At 36.5% G+C, this 22,994-nt stretch overlaps 1 pseudogene; it reads left to right on the forward strand.

Annotated features, from left to right (window-relative positions):
* The window catches only part of LOC122362736, a 31,213-nt pseudogene that overhangs the window by 4,683 nt on the left and 3,536 nt on the right, over window positions 1–22,994 (forward strand).

The raw sequence follows: 22,994 nt of genomic DNA on the forward strand, positions 1-22,994 counted from the left end.
AGCTCATAAGCAAACACGTAGGCATAGAAAATGATTAACTAAAATGGTCAGAATCCAATACTTATATTGACTAAAATGATGGGGCTTTAAATGCATTTTGGTTATTGTAAACAATGTTTTCTTCTGTTTTTGGGGCGTTCTTGAATGCTCTTTAACGCTTTGTCTCCTCAGCTTGAGGCAGTAAATGTGTGTGTAAGAGCAAACACATACTGAACTAATCCAAACTGCTTGGGAATAATAATAATAATAATAATAATGCCTAAACAGAGACTGGTCAAGTATTATTTAAAAAGTTATTAACAATTAATATTAGGCATGACTCTCTGGTGCTTATCCAGATCGGTCTGTTAGTGATTAATCCAAACCCTTCACTTGTTCCACAGGTCAGCTGGTTTTACCATATTCATTTCGATTTTCGTTCATATCATTGATCGTTACATCTGTTCATAACATCATATGTCTGTTTGCTCACCGTCTGTCATGTACACATTTATATATTCTATATTAGAAACAAAGCTGGGCACCAGCTAAAAATCTTTTGAAAACCTAATTCATTTATTTGGTCAAAAATTATACATTTTTCAAGCTTCACTCTAGGGCCTTGTCCACATTAATACAAATAGATTTCAATAGTGTATACAGTATAACTATGGTTATTATGGCCACATATATATATATATATATATATATATATATATATATATATATATATATATATATATATAGAATAGTGTATTTTGTCAGTATCATCTCAGTGAGTTGTTATGATGTTTTGTGAGTTGTTTGGAAACGATATGCCAATTTTGAATATAACTGGATTAATGTGGACATAGCCTGAGAGGAATTCTGTTTAGACAGTTCAGTCTCTGGTTACGAATTTAGAAAACAAGCTAAATCTAGTCTATTAAATAGTATCTGGCAATAATATGTTTCAGAGCTGGTGTCTGAGCTGCTTCGCTGTTCAGCTAGTACATTATATACATCTGTCTGATGTATCTGTATTTTCTGCATTTGTTAATTCTGTTTCTATTTCTCATCATTGTGTCATGTTGTCTATGTGTCGTTTGTGAACATGACAACCTGTACCCCTGCAGAAGGTAAAATTTAGCATATAAATGCTGTCTCTTTAGCTCTCTCTCTTTCTCTAATATCGCTGCTGTCCTGCTATACAAAAATTAAGATTGGATGCATGTTGGATTGAATGTGTGCGCGTGTGAGGATTGTGTGTGTGCGCGTGTCAGCATGTTCAATCTGTTGCTTTCTGCTGTGCAGGACACAATCTCAGCACTGCATTGTCTCTATAGGAAAATAAATCCCGCTTCAGCTCTAGAGCCTCCAAACACCATCCAAACAAACTCAAGCACCTAAACAACATGAAACATCTGTCTGATATCAACTGGACTGTTTGTCCTTTTAGTACTTTTTTATACTCTTAAAGGGACAGTTCACCAATAAATAAATATTCAGTCATTAAGCGATTCAGTCATTACTAAGTGTCTTTCACTCCACTGCAACTTTCAAATAAAAAAAATTATATATATTTTACAATTTAAATAATCAAGTTTCTGTTTTAGTTGGTTGTTTCTGTTAAAACAGGTTGTTATTGTTATATGCGTGTTATTTTACTTCCAGTAGTAAAATTAGAATACTTAATTTCTTCGTTATTATTATTATTTATTTATTTATTTATTTTTATTTTTTTAAATGCTGTTTTTAAAATTAGGTTGTAATCATCTGTTGGAAATTATGCAAATATGAAAATAATGCTGTGGCGTGTTGCATTCAAAAATGCAAAATAAATTTGAGCAGCTGTGCCACACTTCACTCAATATGATGTTTCAATATTTCCTGGTGAAATTTGGGAAACACTGAAAAAAGCAACATTCAAGTTTAGAACAACTCGATGAACAATGAATAAGTTTTCATTTTTTGGTGAACTTTTCTTTTAAAAAATGTAACAACCAAAGACATTGATATGTACTGCACATACACCAAAAAGCTTAACAAAGAGTTGGAGTTTGTTTGTTTGTCGTGTGTAAGGATTTAATGTTAAAATCGCTGGTTCCATAAGGACTCTTATTTTATGCTTAGGCTGCATGCTGCTTAGTACCAGCACTAGCGTCCTCTCAGTGCTCAAACTCTTAGCAATCAATGTAAACGAGACTCAGGGACATTATCTGAGCACATGGCCTTTTCTGTTCATTACTATCCCACTTTATACTGTTCGCTTGTCTTGATGTGCATATTTCTTAATAATGAATTGCTTACTTTGCTTAAATTTTCTGTGTGGTTAAAAGTGGTACTTTGAGTGCAAACACTTAGTTCAGGTAACAAAGGCCAAAAACGCTTTTCTAACGCTTTGGGAATGCTCAAGATGTCTCATGCCTGTACGAAAGCATGAATGCTAACTGTTTAACACAGTTCAGTTGAGAATTCAATTGTAACCTGAATTTTCCCGGAGTGAAATCTTGGCTCAGCTGTATTCAAAGCTATTGTAAAATACTCTATAATCACATACCTGTGACGTCTTTACACCAGTATTATCAGTATATATCAGTTTCTGTGCATTTATTTTATGAAACTTTGCCACGTAAATGTAGTTAACTGCCATTTTCATGTAAAGCCATAGTTTACAGTGTTTTTAGAAAGCTAAAGGTATTAGTTTTGCACGATCTTGTGGGTGTAATGCAGTTATTATAACAGGAATTGGCATTTGCGTAAGAGCAAAAAAGTTCCCACTGTAAACTATGACTTAAATGGGCTTATGGTTTTAACTATGCAATTTATAACTAAACGGTTTATAGAAGAGTATTAAAGGAATAGTTCATCCAAAAATTAAAATTAACCCATAATCTACATAATCATAATCTACATAATCTAAATAAGCACGTATCCGTCTTTAGACTAACCTCAAGCCTCAAGGAGCTTAACACATGTCTTCTGCCCCCTGCTGCCTTTGTAGTGTTCACTCAAAAGATTATAGACGAACAGTGATAGAATACTATACACCGGTCGAAAGCGAGAAAAATGGAAGAGCCAGGATCAATTTTTAAAAAACCGAGACTGTGTTCGTCTCAAAGACGAAAAAAAGTAATATATACCTAGGATGGCTTGGGGGTGAGTAGATTATGGGGTTATTTTCATTCATGGGTGAAGTATTCCTATTTCAGTAGTGAAAACTGCATTTAATTGCGGCTTAAGTAAAATAGCATTGATTGAATTTAATTACGTTTTGAATAAATAAATAATTACAGCTTTTTTGTAAGATCGTTGCTTCAAGTCTAAAAGTACCTCTGGTTGATCATCTGAACACCTGTCATGGCTTGTATGTCAAGTCTGCCTTGGCTGTAATTCTCAGTTTGACCTGCTGGTGGAGCTGTTCCAGGACGAGGAGAAAGCCACAAGTCCGACCGGTGCCGCTCCTGCTACTGGAGGACGCACTCGACTCAGCGTCAAACCAGAGAAGCATAAAGCCGGCCAAGCCAGCAAAGAACACAAGAAGACAGTTGGACTGCAGGTGGCATCATGACTTTTTTCAGTTTTACTAAATATCTTTGTGATTTGTGTATTTGGGTTAAGTAAATTGGTAAGCACCGACACTCGATTGAATGTTTCCATTTCTTTCTCTCTGTAGTTCCGTAACTCCTGCAGCTGCTGATGGAGACCCTGAATGCGACTACACCACACTCACGTTCGCTGCATCAAACCCAACGATTACAAATATGCCTTCACGTCAGTTCTTCTTCTGTTTTTAACTGAACTATCTCGCTTGTTGTAGCCTTTGCGGAATTGATGGCGAGCTATAGGAACAGTATTGTTGATTTTGATTTCTGCCATTACCAGGTTTGACCCCAAGAGGGCAGTGCAGCAACTGCGTGCATGTGGTGTTTTGAAACGATCCGCATCTCTGCAGCCGGTTTCCCATCCAGGTACAGTGAAGATCTTTATATTACCATACTGCACTGCTTTTTGTCAAACACTGCCTGACTGTATATTTGTGTTTTTGTGACTGCTTTTGCTCTTCAGGTGGACGTATCAGGAGTTCTTTAGCAGGTATCGTGTCCTGATGAAACAAAAAGATGTTTTGACAGACAAGAAGATGACCTGTAAGAATGTTCTGGAGAAACTGGTACAGGTACAAGAAGACAATTAAATCTTTGTGCAGAGACTTTGAGCAAAGATCATAATATAATAACCTAAACTACTCAGAAACGTAGCAAGCAGCACAATGCCAGAATTTGGCACTACTCCTATTTTCTGTAGAGACTGAAATTGAATTTTTTCTCAACTTTTTTTTGTCCTCCTAACAGGATCCAGATAAGTACCAGTTTGGCAAGACCAAGATCTTTTCCGCGCCGGCCAGGTTGCGTATCTGGAGAAACTGCGTGCAGATAAGCCGTGCAGCCTGTATCCGCATCCAGAAGACCATCCGCTGCTGGCTGGCGCAAGAAGAAGTACCTGCGCATGAAACATGCTGCCACAACCATCCAGAGATATGTCCGTGGATACCAGGCCCGCTGGTGAGGGGAGGACTAACCCCATAGTGGGTGGGGCATGGTTAAAGATACCAAAATTCAGCATAAGCTTAAAGCGAGCAACAGTATCTGCCCACTTTTTTTTTTATACACTTGGTTCCCGGAGGTTTTTTTATTCTTTTTTTCCCTTCATTTTTCAAATTGAGACGAAAGGTCTCAAGCTTTAAACAAAACAAACAGCAACAAAACTGAATTTGTTAATTATGTAAATAGAAGCAGTATATTATTAGAGGTTTGCAAAATATGCATAACCACAGTTATTGAAGTATTATCTTTCATTTGGCGCGATTTGCTCATGCGTCTCTCTAAATGGTGGAATTGTGGGTAATGTAGTTTTTCACCAAGACATGATTCTTCAAAAAAAAAAACACGGTTAAAATAATGTGAAGTGATGGCTCTAAAAAAAGCATATACTATCGGTTAACGACCTTGGAGTATATGCTCCTTTTCAGTGCAGTTTGTTGTTAAAAATCTGTTTCCCTGCTGAGAAAATGAAAGATGATTTCCAGAACCTTATTATAGCCCTGTTTTGAGGAGGTGCACTAGTAGTAACCTCCGAGTTGTTCTTTCTTCCCCACAGTCTTGCGAAATTCCTGCGTCGCACGCGTGCTGCGATCATCATTCAGAAGTACCAGCGCATGTATATCCAGAAAACGTGTTACAAACGCAAGCAGGCTGCCGCTCTGGCCATGCAGTGCATCCTCAGGGCATACATGGCCAGACAGCTGTACAAAGCGGTGAGGAGGAAACCAGACATGCTAATACAATCTTCTCACATTTCTAAATATATTTGCAGTAGTTACAAACACACACGACTCACAAACACTACTCCACTGGTCTCATTACCGCATTTTTACATGCACTTTTTTTTGCATTGCAGTTTTTGCGTTTAAACGAACACTGACACGGGTTACATATTAATTACATCGGGGTAAAATATGATGCTGGCAGGGTGGTTTATAATTAACACATTGGAAACAAGTGAATTATTTCAGGCATGAGACACATGACCAGTGAAAGCTGCGAACTGCGCCCCTAGAGAACTGAATAGTGTTAAAGGTGCAGTCGGAGGGGTTTAGACACAGAGTGCTTCTAAGTGACTGATTCTTTTACACTAACATTTAACATTTGAGGTCAGGAAGTATTTTAAAAAAAGTTTCATTTAACAAGGATGCATTCAGTTATTTAACGATAGAGACTTTCACATTGTTGTAAAATATTTACATAACTTAAACATATTACTAAGATAAAAATAAGTATGATGTACTTACTGTGTGTTTATGCTGTAGTTTTCTTTTGGTTAGAGACAGGTTTTGTGGTATGGGTGGGTTAAGGTGCAAGGGATGGGTCAACAGTAATTATAAACGTATTTACAGAAATGAATTACAAATGCATTGTACCAAATTATTAATTTAAATGTAAGTATGTTAATGCCAACCTATACAAAGTGGACTCCAAAATTTTTGATCTAGAATTTTCATTTTCAGAGTACTATGACAAAAAACCACCAAGTGGACTTTAGATTTTTTTCTGCTCCATCCCAGTATTATGCTAGCTTTCTAGTCACCGGTTAGAGTCCCTGGAAGAGGATGAAGTAACAGTGTTGTGATGAACTTGTGTCTCCTTCCCTGTTTTTTCGGTTATGTGATCTCACAGGGAGCAGGTTGTTCTAGTGTAGGGACTGTCCCACTGACGGACCACAGCAGCTGCGGCTGCATTATTACTATTACTGTCTCTCTCCTCTCTTTTCCTGCCGTCAGAGCTCTGTTGATCAGCAGTGGATTATCGAGACAGGATGTGTAATATCTGCAAATTAAAAAGGCAGAAGGTGTGAGAGAAAAAATCTTTTTAAGAATACTCACTGGACAGATCTCTACTTCGCATTGCATTCTTCTTTGCTCTTGTGTGTATTCATGTTTTTCCCCCTTGTTTATCGCGCATTTTTGTGTGTTCCTTTAGCTTCTGCGCGAGCATAAGGCCATCATCATTCAGAAGATGGTCCGAGGCTGGTTGACGCGGCAGTGGTACAAGCGGAGCCTCAAAGCCATCGTTTACCTTCAGTGCTGCATTCGCCGGATGCGAGCCAAGAGAGAACTCAAGAAACTCAAAATTGAAGCACGTTCGGTGGAACACTTTAAGAAACTCAACATCGGCATGGAGAACAAGATCATGCAACTGCAGCGCAGGATAGACGACCAGGTACCACACTTTACATTAAGATGCTGTGGCTTGTTGCGCCTTATTAAAAGGTTTAGTCAGTATGAAGTCATCATAGTCATTCCTGGTCTTCTTGTGCACACATATGCACATTATTCTTACAAAAAATTGCATTTATTATCATGGTAATAAAATGCCTAGGTCACAAATTCTCTTTCTGGTTGATTATATCTTACCTTTCAGTTCCCTTTCATCCAGCCAGCTGTCATGTAGATATCTGCCATACACAGTCAAAACCCAGCCTTGATTTTTCATTGAATTATTTAGTTGAAAAGACATCAGGTTATGGAAGAGAAACAGGTTGCAGTTAACAGAATGTTAACTTGATTCTTGTTGTTCTAGTGCTTTTAGAATAAGTCAGAATCTCTTAGCAGGACATGATCACATCATCTTGATCTGGGCTTCCCCGTGCAGAGTCTTTGTGTATATTTGTAGCTGTTGATATAATACATGACTCTAAAAGTGTATTGCAGTGGGGTTAAAAGTCATTGAAAAATAATTTTATGATCAGTCAATCAAAGTGCAGAAGGTTTTGATCATGTTGATCTTTGTAACTGATGCATCGAATGCAGTATGTTACCCTAGACTTTGTAGAGTTAAATAGAATTAATTGATGTTCTGTTTTGACTCTAGAACAAGGAGAACCGTGTTCTCAGCGAGCGTTTGAACAGTCTAGAGGTCAGCCACGCTGCGGAGTCCGAGCGTCTGCGCGTGGAATTGACGCGTCTGCGAGGGCAGAGGAGGACGCCAAAAACAACGCCAACAAAGTTACATCTCTTCTGGAGGAGCTGGAGCGACTGCGCAAAGACCTGCAGAACACACAGAAGGAGAAGAAAGCCATCGAGGACTGGGCGCAAACCTACCAGGACGAGATGGAAAAGGTGCTGTTTGTTAGATATATATAGTTGTGTTGGGATGTGATGTGCCTGCACAAACTTACACGTATCGTTACACTCCTAGTCTTCACTGGTGCGGACATCACAAAGCATTTTACAAAAACCTGAGGATGATTCACATTTGAACAATCTTTCAAAATGAACAGATTGGCTGATTCACTGAGCCATCACCCAGTTGTGTCCAGGATTCGTTTGGACAGGAACTGATTCACCGATACATTTCAGTCGTCTCTCATTGGTTTTCGTTTAAAGAGGGTTCATTTAAATGGTTAATTTTAGTGAACTGTCTAATAGAACTGATTCATTACTTAATATTTAATATGTCAGTTTATTTGAATGGCTCATATCAACTGAATTTAAAAAATTAATCATTTTCCACACCACGTTCATGGTTCAAATGTCCCAAAGTTCTCCCGTACTAAGCTTTAACGCGATAATTTCTAAGAATATGTTTAAAATGTCGTAATAAATTATTAATGTATGAATTTCACTCATAGATGGTGTGTGTTTGAAATGTGTTTTGACAAAACCTCACTAATCTTGTGGCTTAAATTAGCAAATTCCAGTTAAAAAGTAAAGATATACCCATAGGTTACCTTTAGTCCCCTGCTTTTAGACAGTCCTCCTAGATTGTAAAACTCTCTAAAGACACAGATATATACTCTGTGTCTCCATATTCAGGGTTTAGAGAGACCTGCACACTTCTTTAACCTTGGGAAGAGACGAGATCTGTTCATTGACACAGGTGAGAGAGATAGAGACTAGAGCTCAGCACAAATGATAGAAGTAGTTGTAGTTTTAGGGGGATAGAAGACTAGAACGATTCACGAAGCCACAATAAACATAGTATTGGATGTGTGCGGAGAAAATGAAGCAGTTAAATCAATGTTCCTGGACCGAAACAAGCATCTGTGACTTGACCAGTAATTTTTAATTTTTTTATTTTTTTTACATAACCATTAAAGATTAAGATGTCATGCTGATTATGTTTGTGAAATGTTCATAACAGATGATCTCAGAGCTAAAGGAGCAAAACCACCTGCTGAAGAACGAGAAGAACGACCTGAACCGACTGATCCAAGAACAGAGCCAGCAGTGGACAGGTAAAGCAAAACCATACAAAAACTTTCATTCTATTAGGCTTAGAGGTGGTTTTTTTACCTTTCCATGTAAAATTATATATCCATGTCATGTTTACAACACACTGTTTTTGAATAAAATAACGCAAAATGAAATTTTTGATATTTTGGGAGGCTATTTAATTATGTTAATTATCACTGATATGCACCAGTGTAGCAATAAACAACAAATGCAATATAAACTCAAAGTATGAATACTAAAACATGTTTAAGCATATAAAATGATACTTGAAAACAAGTATACATTTTTGTTATAATGTCTGATACAATACTATGTCTCATCATACTCGTTTTTTGGAAAATTAATAATTATGTTAATAATATTTAAACAGGAGAGAGGAATATATTGTGAATAACCGCCCAGTCTGATACTGTTTCTAGATCTGCTCATATCTTAAACAGAAAAACCTTTATAAACATTGCCTGTAATTTTTTGCTTATGCGTACAATGTCAACATTATGAGTCAGATGATTGAGTAATTCAATATTTGTTGACTGTTCTGAGAGATTGTGTGTCAACGGTGTACATATAATATGTATGCGTATGCTTTGCAGAAAAAATGCAGAGGGCTCTGAAAGAAGAAACCCAACAGTTAGAAAACGATTTAAACGAGGAACGGTCTCGCTACCAGAACCTTCTTACCGAGCACCTCCGACTAGAGGAGAAATACGACGATCTGAAGGAGGAGATCACACTTGCTGTAGTAAGTACACGCTTGCAAATCTTCGGTGGGTTGTCTGAATGACCGCTCAACTAGTAAGGAAGACCTCGATATAGAGTCAGATATACGCTCGTTTCAGTTTTCTAATACTTTGGGTTTTTTTTTTCTAGAATGTTCCAAAACCTGGTCACAGGCGCACAGACTCCACACACAGCAGCAACGAATCAGAATGTACCTACAATTCAGAGTTTGCCGAGTCCGAGGAAGGGACACGCGGAGGGGAGGTGAGAGCAGAATGTGGAATATCATTAAGATACCGATATCTATGTTTATGAGTTTTGTTTATTTCAAAGGTCGCGCAGATTAAAGTAACATAACGGCATATATTGTGTGTGTGTGATTATGGAATGTGTTTTCTTCTCCCTTCAGGACGTTTCCAAGGGGATACTGGATATGTCCTTGTTCCTAAAGCTGCAGAAGAGAGTATCCGAGCTAGAGCAAGAAAAACAGTTACTGCAGAACGAACTCGATCGGAGAGAAGAGCAGTTTCAGCGGGCTAGAGCTAGGGTACACACACACACACACACACATATTTACTTGACATGCACATTTACATTTACAGTAACCCAAATACAAATAAAATAAAGGCATACTAAAAGAGATTTTGTCACATTAACTTAAATTCTAGACACAATTGTATTTACATTTTTAAATGTGAAAAGAAGCAACGATTGCTAGAAATTTACCAAAAAAAAAACGTGTATATATATATATATATATATATATATATATATATATATATATATATATATTAGTTTTTCTTTACATAATATATTTGTGTATACTGTGTATATTTATTATGTTTACAAACATTAGAGATACAAACACATGCATATAATGTTATGTTTATGTATTAAATATATATTTATATATAATATCAAATGTAAAAAAAAATCTATATATAAATGCATTTGCAAGTAAATAATTGTGGTTGTGTTTCAGTATATACATAATAAATAAGCACAGTACAAACTATATACAGTTACATATATAATGTACAGTACATATATAATGTATTGGAAAACCTTTATTTTATTATGTGATTAATCACGATTAATCACATATTAAAAGAAAAAAACCCACACACATATATACTGTTACTGATAATGTGTTTTTATTTGGCCAGGATGATGAGGAACATAAGAAAGCTCGAAGTGCTGAGCTGGAATATGAATCTCTCAAGGTAAACACATACATTGCTTTCTTTTAAATTTTTTCTGCATTGTGGCAATCCGTTTCAGTTTGCAGTCTTTACAATTAACTGAGTTATTTAATAAAGCAGTGGTCGCTTTTTGGCTTGCAATAACCTTCCTGAAACTCCGTGCACTCTTTTCAAGCACACAGGTTCATCTCTGTCTCTCTCTTTTATTCAGCGTCAGGAGTTGGAGTCGGAGAACAAGAAGCTCAAACATCATTTGAATGAGATGCGTCAGTCTCTGAGAGGCAGCGCTGAGGCCGGTTCCGCCGCTCCGGGTTCTCCTGCGTACACGGTTCTCCTGGATCAGCTGAACTCCTCCAACGAGGAGCTGGAAGTGCGGAAGGAGGAGGTGCTCATCCTGCGCTCTCAGCTCGTCAGTCAGAAAGAGGCCATGCAGCACAAGGTCAGAAACCAAACCTTTCATTCTTACATAAAATACATCAGGATTTCCAGATGCTTCTAAACCTCCATTTTAGTGCATAATGCAGTATCTGTTACTAACATTATTCTCTTCATAAGTCTCGTTAACATCTGTAACTTCATTTCTCCTTTTGTCCTATGTTGCACTCATAACAGGATGAGAAGGTATGTTGGTCAGACAACATAATCGTTTCACTTCACCTTTGTTCTGGCTTGTAAAATACTATTTTTTTTATTTTAATGTTGCTCTGCCTTGAGAAAGTTACTTTGAACTGACATGCTGTACTAGAACCAGCTCTTGTGACTTGTCTAATGCTTAAATGTCTAATTAAAGTGAGTGGATGCAGTGATATATTGCTTTGTGAATGTAAATTTTCCGTGTGTGTTTAGGAGACCATGACTGAGCCTTTGCCGTATATTGAGGACGTGCAGAAGCTGACTGATGCCAAGGAGATCTCCCAGGCATACATGGGTCTTAAAGACACCAACAGGTGCATTACTTTAGTCTTTGCATTTCTTTCACTGTCAGTCAATCACATCCCGAATCACAAAACATGAAAACCATTGCTGAATCTACCGAATGTATCCATCACCTAGGATCAGATCATTCTGTATATGTTGTGTGATGTCCTCTGTCCCCCCCACTTTATGTTTCACAACTGAGGTTCTCAGACTTGCGTCCCCCAGAGAGCTTCTTATGCATTTATTCGCTAAATATTTATTGTTGTTAGAAATCCAATCTTAAAATGTTTTATACACTACCTTTTTTTTTTTAGAAGTTTGGGGTCAGTAAGATTTTGAAAAAAGTCTTATGATCAAAGTGGTTGCGTTTGTTTGAGTTATATTGGGAATGATTGTAACAATTTTTTTGATTAAATCCTTGAACACAGTGTTATTCAGAATCTACTCACTGCTCAAAACAAATCCTGTCATTATGACATAATTGTAAGATACTACATAAGAGATTCATCGTGCATATGTAGGGAGCTTTATGAATTATAATGGAACTTTGTGAGAACACAAAGAACTAAAGAGAGTGACAGCTTTAAATGATTATTAAGGGAGTTTACAAATGTGATTAATACATTTGTTTTAATACACCAGTTTATTAAACAAGAAATTAATTTTAAGTGACTTTAAATACAACACTATTGCCTGGTTTTGCTTTATTATGTCAGTAAAAATTGTTGTAGGCAAAGCAGCTGGGCATCTCCATTTAAATACAGTGTTGTTTAATTTATGAATGTATGTTAATTTTTAAACAAATCTGATTCAATTACCCATTCATTAAGACTGTGCTCACTTGCTTCATTCCTTCATGAATCAGCTGTTCAAACGAATCAGTTGAATGAACGATTCAGTGATAAATTCAATGACTTGCCGCCACCTGTTGGTAGTTTTAAATTACATTTTTAAAGTATTTTTTACGTTATTTAAATCATTCTTTTTTATGTTTACTTTAACCTCATTGAACCTTACTGACCCTAAACCTTTGAATGCTATAGAATATTACATTACTGTTTAATAATGGTATAATAATTGAAAAGTGAAAGAACTTCAGTAACACATAGGGAACACTATTATTTACTATTCATTATAAAGTAAACTCCTTATTGAATGCAAGTAAGTGTAGTAATTCCGTTTAGGAAATGGGTTGTGATAAAGGATATCAAATATGTCGGTTTGAGAACCTCTGTCCTGCAATGGATCTTTGTTTTTATTATTTGCTGCTGGTGTCACATCTCCAACCAAGGAAATGATGACTTATCACTCTCACAATCCTTTCCAAAGCCTGTGTGTTTATCCTACCTTACCTACCTGTTTGGATCAGCCCTCTGTCTGTCCGTGTCTGTCTGTCTGTCTGTCTTTCTGTTGATGGCTCATCTCTGTCCTGCGCAGATCACCCAGGTTTACGCGCAGACCGACTGAAGTGAACGAGCTTGTGAGCAGGTTGAGGTAACAGATGGACGGGCATGATGGGCCTCTCTCACTGCATGTGTGTTCAGCTCAGAGCAGAGCAGCAAATCAGCCTCATTCCAGAGCCCATACATAGACAAGAAAACCAGGCATTAAAGTGCCCTTATTATGGATTTTTGAAAATGACCTGTCATGCGGTGTGTAACACAGCTCAAAGTGAATGAAAACATCCTGCAAAGTTTTAAATCTGAAAGAGCACAGTGTGTGTCGCCTCTGAATCGTGGAAATGAGTCGTTTTGAATATGACATCAACATGAGACATTAGCATATTGCCCGCCTACTTGTTGATCTGAATGGAAAAGAAATTCATTATTTGCCACTTTTACAGCAGTAAAATAATGATTTCCACAATAACGCTTTACATAAAGCAGCATTGCTATCACAAACCATGAAATGAAAATGAAATAGACTTCAGACTAATCTATTTGCAGATTAATGACACGCAAAGAATTAATTGAGCTAACGTTTGGGCGTAATTGAACAAATGATGTAAAAATAAATGCATAGTACAAGAGAATTAGTGTTTTTTGACCTTGCATGCATGTCAACCTGTTGTTGGGGACTCCCAAAACCAAAACATGAACCTTTCATTCACCCATAATATGGGCACTTTAACTCACATAGCCAGATCTTTGGCTTTCAGCATGAAGTCTAGTCCACTTTGCAGGTTATTATTGCCAGGCGTCACACTCTTAGTCAGGAAGACATTTTAGAGGAAAGTCTATTAGAATTTGATTATAGCATAGCAATATAACAGTGCAGCAACTTTTGCAAACAGTTCTATAGAACAAACCCGCAAAATTGTATTTATATACTTAAATTACAGTTTTACATGCTTTATGTATCAGATTGTCAGTACTATAGTGGTCTGTGGGCAAGTGTCTGAGGCTGAGATTATGCCATGTTGCCTTCTAAAAAATTTGAGCAAGAGTAATGAGAGTTTAGATGCAGAACAACAAATGTAGCGTATTAGATTACTTCGGGTGATGGCTTTGCAGTTTTTAACAGGCTGCGACAACAACGCTTGGTCATGTGACTCAGTGTGATTGATGAATGAACCTACACGTGGCTTTTGGCTGACCGCTTTAGATGCCGTTTAATATTTATAATTCAGTGACTGTAGCTACAGTAATTTAAAGCAAATGTCAAACTAAACTGAATTTTTTTTTTTTTTTTTTTTACATTTTTCAGTGATTGCTACATTTGCATGTGTTATTATAATCTTTGTCACAATTATTTTATCTTCATTATTTGGTTTGCATTCCATCTTTCTGCTGTTTTACGTGATACTTCAGTTACTTCAATTAATAATTTTTTTCATAAATACTCATCTTTTTCCGTCATTCCCATCACAGACAACTTCCTTTCATCCACTGGAACACAATGAAGATGTTTTAAAGCAGTAGTTCTCAAACTGTTATATATTGATAGTATATAATAGTGAAGAGTAACTATACAGATATATTTATTAAAAAACAAATATTTGTAATGCTTTTTAAGCTGTGCATGCAGAAATTTTTCATATAGTATATCCAAACATACAATAATAGCATGGCAAATAATAATTGGATCTGGCTAGATGAAATTTTCAATTCATAAAAGTGTTTAATGATACATATAAGGTATAAACTTTTGTTATAGCCATAAAATAGTTCTATGTAATGAACAGAATCTTTTAAGTGAAGCTGCAAAAAGTCCTGCTCTCATCAAAGTTTGTCACTTTTTGTTTTCATTTCTGTTTTTCATTCTTACCATTTCTTTTTTTGTTCCACCCCATCAGATCCCCATTCCCTGACTACCATAAGCTGAATGAGGATGGAGAACTGTGGCTGGTTTATGAAGGGTTAAAGGAAACTAACAGGTTAAATAACAGAGAGACGAGAGCGTGTGATAGTTATCTAAACACTAGTGCCTGCAAAATGCTCTCCTTAACCTATGGGTAGTGCTTCATGGTCTCAAAACCTGCAAGAAAGAACTCTTTGCATAGTGTTAATACTGGACTAACCAAAATGAAACTTATTTTAAAACGGCATGTAGTCACGACTTTCATAAAGGAGGGTGAATTCTGCCGCAACGCAAGAAACGATGGGCGGGTTTCTCAGCCTTAGTTGGGAATGGTTCACTCAAAATAAAAAGCTGGCCATTATTTATGTCTAACATCTTATTCTGAATTTCAAGAATGCTGTTCTTCCACACCATTGTAACAAAAATCACCTTATCAAGACATACAAAGCTAGTCTGTACAACAATGCCATATTCCAAATCGTCTGAAGTCATTCAATAGTTATGTGTGAGAACCGGGTGGAAATAGCTATTCATGGAAAACAATATTTATTAATTTATAAATGTATTTACAAATTACTTGTCATTACTTATTTTAATTTAACTTGATATACTAAAATAATTAAAACTTATGTAGTAAAAAAATAAATAAAAAATAAAATAAATATATATATATATATATATATATATATATATATATATATATATATATATATATATATATATATATATATATATAATATCAACAACAAAATCTCAATTAGTCTGTATATGACTTCAGAGGACCTGGAATATAGCACACAGATTGTATGTTTTTGTTTTATTCTGTGCTATCATTGGGTGAAAATGTAGCATAGCAGCTGCAAAAATCTTTTGAAATTTGAATTTTGAATAATTAGGTTTAAAATGATTGTTAATAAATAATGACAGCATTTTCATCGTCGGATGAACTGTTCCTTTTAACGCTTCACAACAGAAAACTCAAAACAGATTCGAAAGCTCTACTAACGAAGAACCGTGTTTCTGGTTGTTTGCTGTGTCTGTCTGTGTAGGTTGTTGGAGTCCCAGTTGCAGGCTCAGCGGCGGTCTCATGAGAACGAGGTGGAGGTTTTGCGTGGAGAACTGCAGAGCGTTAAAGAGGAGAACAACCGTCAGCAGCAGCTGTTAGCTCAGAACCTGCAGCTTCCTCCAGAGGCCCGGATCGAGGCCAGTCTACAGCACGAGATCACTCGCCTCACCAACGAGAACCTGGTCAGTACAAGCATTTTCTTCAACCTACATCCTTTCCTTTTCAGTGATTATTAGAGTGGTGTTATTGCCTATTTTTAATTATTAACTTATTAGTTATACATGCAACCTTGCTCTTGGTCCTAAATGTGGGCAAAAAGGTTCCTTACAAAAAAAGAGTTTCATGAATGTTGGCCCTCAGCAAAAACTTGAACTTGATCTTGAAGTTGGCTCTGAAACCGGTTTGTTTTCTTGATTCCTGGTGACGGTTTAAGACCCCGTGACATGATAAATGCAGTATTGTGACCTTCAGTCCTTCTATGTTAGATTTATGTGTTGACAAAACTAACCTTTAGTAGATATTCAGAAAATTGAAGATAAATTATTTTGAGACATTGTCATTGTGACTTAATAAGAAGAACATTACCATCTGTTGCTAATATAGATACTGTTATAGGCTATTTATATTTCTTGGTGTTGACAGGCTTTAGGGATAGAATAATCTGTAATTCTTTTGTCCGATTGTGACTAATGCCATCCCTGCTCATTTTATGATGGAACGTGCTGCAATAGAGCAGCTGGATGGTTGCATTATTTTATCAGAGTTCAGATTTATTGATTTTTAGTTAGCGTAGTTTTTCCACTGTGGCTGACAAATTTGTGGGAGAAAAAGTTATTATAAATGAGACAATAATCCAAGCTGCTGAAAAAATGCAGACATTGGTTGAATATACAATACCCTTCACCCCATAACATTTGCCACCAAATAACAAGTAGCTTCTCATGGATGACACGTATCGTAGATCGCAGTGTTTTGGGGGTTTTTTGGCAAACACTTATATAAATCACACTCTAGTGCACCAGTTTGGAGTAGACATCACATCTTACGTCACTTGCAGCTGCACACGCGCGTTGTGTTGGAAGAAATACACTGTCTAACAAATCTATGGAACAAGAGAAAAATATATCAGAAACAGAAAGCAAATTATTTTTACAGAATGCTGTCACCAAAGACTTTTAAGCTAAACGCAGTAGCTGAAACAGACATACTATGGATGAAAGCTCCATGATTACTCTATGATTGATTTAAACAATACATCTACATAATATCCATGTATGCAAGCCATAACCCTACAGATACAAACTGAAATACTATTTAAACCTGTTACTATTCAAATTTTACATAACATTTGACTTTTTGTTTCGCAAATGCTAGCTTATATCTCTTACTTTGGACTTTATAATTCAATTTAACTTAACAATAGCGTGTTTGTCCAAAATAGTCTAGATGTTAACGTATATTTCGAGAATTGTGAGATATATTCTCGAACAGCGAATGTAAAATCTACATTTTTACTTAAAAACTAATCTATGTATTTGATGGACGATATAGACTGCTGCTTAAAAAATATTGTTTTCTGCCACCACAAAAAAGGTCTTTATTGTTTGCAAACGCTAAATTTGTCTTAGATGTAATATAATAAAATTATATATATTGGGATATAGATATATATATATTTTTTTTTTTTTCACTGGGAGTCTATATGAGCAGTGGTATTTTCATTTTGAAAGTTGTTTCAGAAATCCTGCTGCTCACCTTTTTGTGTGATTTTAAATAAACTCGCTCATGAAAGCGTGGAGTGTGATTTCGGTGCACCGGGTGTTTGAGGGCTCATCTGATTTGGAGGTGTTTCATTCACAGGAGCTTCACGCTGATGATCCAAAGGAGTATAAAGCCTACAGAATCAGCATGTTACGCAGGATGGTTGTATGTAGGATCGTGTGTGTGTGAAAGCGTGTGTGTGTGTGTGTGTGTGTGCATGTATCAGAAAACTAACTGGCACTAGTGTGTGTTGCACAGAATCTGAGCTGCGTTGAACTCTAACCGCGTGTTTAACCCACAGCAGTGTGAATCAGCACACTTTTTAATACGTTTCTCTCTCAGTAACCGGGTGAATCTCACAAAAAACTGTGGCCCTTACCAAAAAAATGAGGTTCTTTGCGAGATTCCCCCGCCTTTGTTACTATTTCTCTATTTTTCTCTCTGTTTAATGAGTTGCATGGACAGATGAAAGACAGAGCTGATATCTTCAGATTGCTGCAGAGCTTAAAGACGCTCGGTTGACCTGCTTTTTCCCGATTCTCTAAAATAACCGTTTGTTTAAATGTTTTTCACCCTTCTGCCAAAAAGACCCATTTGCCACAGTGTTGATTGCCTGATAATGATGTCTGTCTTTGTGGTGACAGGATCTCATGGAGCAGCTGGAGAAACAGGACAAGACCGTCCATAAACTGAAGAAACAGCTCAAAGTCTTTGCAAAGAAAATCAATGACCTGGAAGGTGTGTGTGTTTATAGGTTCTTTTCAGAAATCACTTGTTTTATCCGTGAAACAGCTGAAATGCACATCCTTAACATGCTTCTATGTTTGTCTGTGTATTGCAGGCGGCCAGATCGACGTGTCTCCGGGACAGACGGCCGATGAGCCCGTTCATCCGGTCAACATTCCACGCAGGGAGAAAGATTTCCAGGGAATGCTGGAATACAAGAAAGAGGATGAACTCAAACTGGTTAAAAACCTCATACTTGGTAAGACACTTAGGCCTATAACTATAAAACAAACTCATCTGTTAAATGATGAACTCAATTCCTGGATCGGTTCTAATAAGAACTTACAAAAAAAAGAGGCTGTGGCTAGGGGTGTACCGTATTATGACGTCCAGTATAATATCGCAATATCAGTAATATAGCAGCTTGATGACGTAATGTTATTTCTAGGGATGCACCAAATTTTGGGCAGAATACGGCAAAAGATCAAATGAATTTGACTTAACTCTGACTTAATGCAATAAGTGCATTAAATAATTATTAATTAATGTTAATATTGTAATATTTTACAAATATTATTTGTAAAAAATAATGATAATAATTAAAACAATATAAATACGTTCACACGTAGTGTTCTAATTGGGATCTGTAATATTTTCTGATCTTTTAAAAAGAATTCTCCTGCGTTTATTTGCAAGGCCTCAACAGTGGCCACTTAATATTATTTTGCTAATTATCAATTTTAAGTTAAATTGTGGTTTGTTGGTATAATGTCTGCTATCATTTGAAAAATGTTGAGGTTAAATAAGTATTTTTAAATGGTGTTGTATTAAAAATAATTGATTTAATGTGCAAAGTATCCAGTTACTTTTTAAAGGAACTTTCCCAACAATAATCACCACTTAGGAAGTCTAGCCCTTCATTGTTTTTGCACTAATAAATGCTACTATTTGTTTAATTATTTAATTAATTAATTTATCTTTATCGCAGATACTTTTTAAAATTTCACTATATAATTTTTAGGCTAACCCCTAACTGTGACTTTGGTTTGTGTTCATGTGCTTTTTTTTTTTTTTTTTTAGAATTAAAGCCTCGCGGCGTGTGCGTGAATCTGATACCAGGTCTGCGGCATACATCCTCTTCATGTGTCTCCGTCATGCCGACTACATTAACGATGACCAAAAAGTCCGATCTCTACTCACCTCCGTCATCAACAGCATCAAGAAGATCCTCAAGGTCTCAGTTCACTCTCACAAACCGTTTACATTTAAAAGTGACGACTTAACACGGCTTCTTATTATATTCTTAAAAATGCAAATATCTTTTTCGTTGCTGTTTTGTTTTTTTTCTACAGAAAAGAGGCGATGACTTTGAGACCGTTTCCTTCTGGTTGTCCAATACATGTCGTTTCCTGCACTGCCTAAAACAGTACAGTGGCGACGAGGTGAGAGATCACACTTTAGACACCCGTCTTTCTCATTCTGCCCGTGTATGTACCCTGCAAAGGCTCTAGAAGCTGGACTATAAGGCTGAACCATAAAGGCGGAGTTAGTTGATATTTCAGGCAAAAAAAAAGACTTTTGTCAAAAATCATAGATATATGATAATCTATGCACAACTCACAGAGACTTATTTACTGAATAACTTAAAGATTTAATGAGGATGAGTTATGCACACGAACATGAAAGAGTGAAGAATGTTGTTTGAAAGTTGTTGTGAAGAATGCATATATAACCTCTTAGGCGTTTTATTGATTTTTATGCATTGATTTTTGTCACAACAGTTGTATGTCTATATTTGTCAAACCTTAATATCATTCATATTATATTTTTATCTCCTGGAGTATTTTATGAGTTTGGAAATTTGGCTCAATTGATGCCAGACAGTATAAAAAGCAGAATATAGTACTCTACTGTAACTAAATATAGTATAGTAGTAGTAGTATAATCAACTGAAACTACATTTAAACTAAGAAAAATAAATAAAAATAATTCAGATGACTAATAAAACTAACTTTGCACACTGAGGGCCCCTTTAACCCAATTTGAATATGAGAGAAATTTGCATGGGGAACATTTTAGCTATTTTTAACAAAAGCCAGCTTAAGTGACCTTCAATGAAGAGGTTTGTATTATTTGATAGCAGTTATATTCACACACAAAAAACCCCAATTTGTAGCCATGAATAGAATAATTTTATATTCACAAAGATTGTCAAACTAATGAAATAGTTCATTAAATAATTAAAAAGAACGCAATTTTAAGCATACGATTGCTTCTCTTGACAGGGCGTTTTGTTTAATCTAAAACATTTGGAAATGTCAGGGAAAAGTCCTTGAAAATTCTTCACAGTGTTTGTGGCCAGAGTTTCTCTCCGTCCCCAGCGTTTTTCAACCAGAATCAACACTTTGTCCTCCTTCTCTCTCCAGCAATTCATGAAGCATAACACTCCTAAACAGAACGATCACTGTCTATCCAACTTTGATCTGGCCGAGTACCGGCAGGTTCTCAGTGACCTGGCCATTCAGATCTACCAGCAGCTCATCAAGTGTATGGAGAACATCCTGCAGCCCATGATCGGTGAGCACGTGACCTCTGCGTGCCTTTCCATCCATCTCTTTCTCTCTTCCTGTGTATTTGTCCCTTAACTGTTGCTCTCGGCAGTTTCTGGCATGCTGGAACATGAAACCATCCAGGGCGTGTCCGGGGTGAAGCCCACGGGTCTCCGTAAGAGGACGTCCAGTATCGCTGATGAGGGGACGTACACGTTGGACTCCATCATCCGGCAGCTCAACACCTTCCACTCCATCATGTGTCAGCACGGAACCGATCCGGAGCTCATCAAACAGGTGGTCAAGCAGCAGTTCTACATCATCGGCGCCGTCACCCTCAACAACCTGCTGCTGCGTAAAGACATGTGCTCCTGGAGCAAGGGCATGCAGATCAGGTGTGTGCAGATAAAGCGGTGCAAAACGTATGCAGACCAGATAAATGCAGTTGTAACCAAATAGCATGCATTGTAACTTTAGCATGCTGATTCCTAAAAATTGTGTAAAACCAGACTATAGCTATATTTCCATCCAAATATTTTAACTTATGCTCGAAACTGGAATATCACATATGGGGTTGTTCAAATGTGGCGTCGTTTGCACGCTGAAGTTATTTCACGCGCTCCTTTTTCTAGACGTGTCTGCGCCGCATTGATATAAAAACATTTCAACTTTTCAGAACACCACAAGCACACCGCGGGTCATGTGACAAGAATCAACCAATCAGCCTAATCCTTTTCCCTCAACAGCATTGAAAGCTCAGCCAAAAAAAAGCAATAGTTAGTCAAAGCTGTACACGGATAGCCATTTTAAAGTGAATTGCTGCTGCAAGCCATTTTTAGTGCTGGAAATTAATTTATCCTTCACAGAAAGCGCAGATCATGGTTGCCTGAAGATCCAAACAAGATGTAGTAAAAAAAAACAAAAAAACATTGTCATCATAGGAATAAATCGCGTATTAAAATATTTTAAAATACAAAACAGTTCATTTAAATTGTAATTATATTTCATAGTACTACTGTTTTAATGTCTTTCCTTTCACCTTTGGGGGCATAAGAAACTACTTTCAAAACTAAAATATCTTGCCGACCCCAAACTTTTGGTAGATTACATTGTAGGTGCAGTTAGATCAGGATTCAGTTGTCGGCCATATTTTAGTTTATTTCCAGTCATCTCCCATAACAAGTGTTTATGTGTGTGTGTTCAGGTATAACGTGAGTCAGCTGGAGGAGTGGCTGAGAGATAAGAACCTCATGACATGCGGCGCTAAAGAGACGCTGGAGCCGTTGATTCAGGCCGCACAACTACTGCAGGTCAAGAAGAAGACGGATGAGGATGCTGAGGCCATATGCTCCATGTGCAACAGCCTCTCTACAGCACAGGTAACACACCCCCAATTGCGTTCATTTCAAAAACACATTTATGGAAGGTTTCACAACATGCAAAACATTTTAATATCCATATATTATTACATGCATAATAATAAATTATTGTATTTGTAATATTGTATATAGGTGAAAAATATTTTAATTATATTTTTTACATATTTAGCTATTTTAATGCAGTATGTCAAATATAAAATATTATGATTTATGTATCATTTTATATCATCAACCAAAAAACCAGATACAGGACTGTGTATTATTTTTGTTTTGCGGTGTTATTTTTTTTTTCAGTAGTTATTTTACTATAGCAAAATGAGAAATGAGCTAAAAAATAAAACATTTTATATTTTATTTTGGTTTAGTTATTTTATTTTTTTATTGTAAAAGAATAGTTCACCCTAAAATTGAAATAATGCCATATTTTACTCACCCCCAAGCCATCATACGTGTATATACATGTATTCTATACACCTATTTTTTTTTTTTATAACAATATCTTACTTTCTGTCCAGATTGTGAAGGTGCTGAACTTGTATACACCTGTCAACGCGTTTGAAGAGCGCGTGTCGGTGCTGTTCATAAGAACAATACAGGTACGTTTCATAACTCGACCTTACAATA

Source organism: Puntigrus tetrazona, chromosome 18, assembly GCF_018831695.1.
Source record: "Puntigrus tetrazona isolate hp1 chromosome 18, ASM1883169v1, whole genome shotgun sequence".
NCBI classification, from domain to species: Eukaryota; Metazoa; Chordata; class Actinopteri; order Cypriniformes; family Cyprinidae; genus Puntigrus; species Puntigrus tetrazona.